The sequence below is a fragment of the Seriola lalandi genome, unplaced genomic scaffold (assembly GCF_002814215.2).
Source record: "Seriola lalandi dorsalis isolate HSWRI2012SDOR001 ecotype SW California unplaced genomic scaffold, Sedor1 jcf7180002001169, whole genome shotgun sequence".
Lineage (NCBI taxonomy): Eukaryota > Metazoa > Chordata > Actinopteri > Carangiformes > Carangidae > Seriola > Seriola lalandi.
In genome coordinates, this window is record NW_019471828.1 from 1 (window position 1) to 953 (window position 953).

The window sequence follows — 953 nt, forward strand, 5'->3', positions numbered from 1 at the left end:
AACGGATGAACTGCTTCATGTTGTTGTAGATAGCTCTGCCCTCCTCAACAGCAGCCACAATGGAAGAGAAGTTGTCGTCAGCCAGGACCATCTCAGAGGCAGACTTGGCAACGGCAGTGCCAGAGCCCATGGCGATGCCGATCTCGGCCTTCTTCAGGGCAGGGGCATCATTCACACCATCACCAGTCTTGGTGGGAGGAGAGGAAGCACAAGTTATTACTATTACTTCTACAGGCTGTAAATCCTAGCACAAAACCAGTGACAGGACAACTGACAGTACAATGACTCAGTCCAGCTCTTCTGCGCTCTTACCATAGCAGTAATGTCATCATGACCCTGCAGGAACTCAACAATCTTGGACTTGTGGGATGGCTCCACACGGGCAAAGCAGCAAGCCCTGACCACAGCTTCGGGCTGTTCATGGCTGGGCAGATCGTCAAACTCACGTCCGGTGTAGGCCTTGCTAGAAACGTCCTCATCCTCAGAGAAGATGCCAATACGACGGCAGATAGCGATGGCGGTTCCCTTGTTGTCACCTGAAATGTGGAGATGGAAAAGTTTGATAGGGAGTCAGTGAAATGTTTGAGAAGATACAGTTAAAACGTGGACACAAAAAATTTAAAATGGATGTTTCAATACACTGCTAATTTCTGTTTAACTGATGAGGAAAATGATCCAATAAAATGCCAAGTGGCTTTTTAGAAAGGATGAATTGAATATGCAGTATACTGTGTTTACTTTTAACATTATAAAATACTTTTAAATCCGATAGGGCTACACTTTTTTTTGTTTACATTTACATATTAGAGTTCCCCTATAAAAGCAAATTCAAAATAGAAATAATGGCCAAAATATAGCAAATACCATGTAATTACTATGTAAACACACACATACAAACACCCATACCTTGATATTGGTACTAGTGTATTGATAATATTCTACAACATGGAAGT

The 953-nt window shown here is 42.6% G+C and overlaps 1 pseudogene across 1 annotated transcript; it reads right to left on the reverse strand.

Annotated features, from left to right (window-relative positions):
* Positions 1-4: 4 nt before the first annotated feature.
* Positions 5-567, reverse strand: LOC111663770 (sarcoplasmic/endoplasmic reticulum calcium ATPase 1 pseudogene; annotated as a pseudogene). The gene is made up of 2 exons (XR_015437812.1): positions 313-567; positions 5-187 (listed from the first exon to the last, which is right to left on the reverse strand). The product of XR_015437812.1 is annotated as a sarcoplasmic/endoplasmic reticulum calcium ATPase 1 pseudogene (transcript).
* Positions 568-953: the final 386 nt, after the last annotated feature.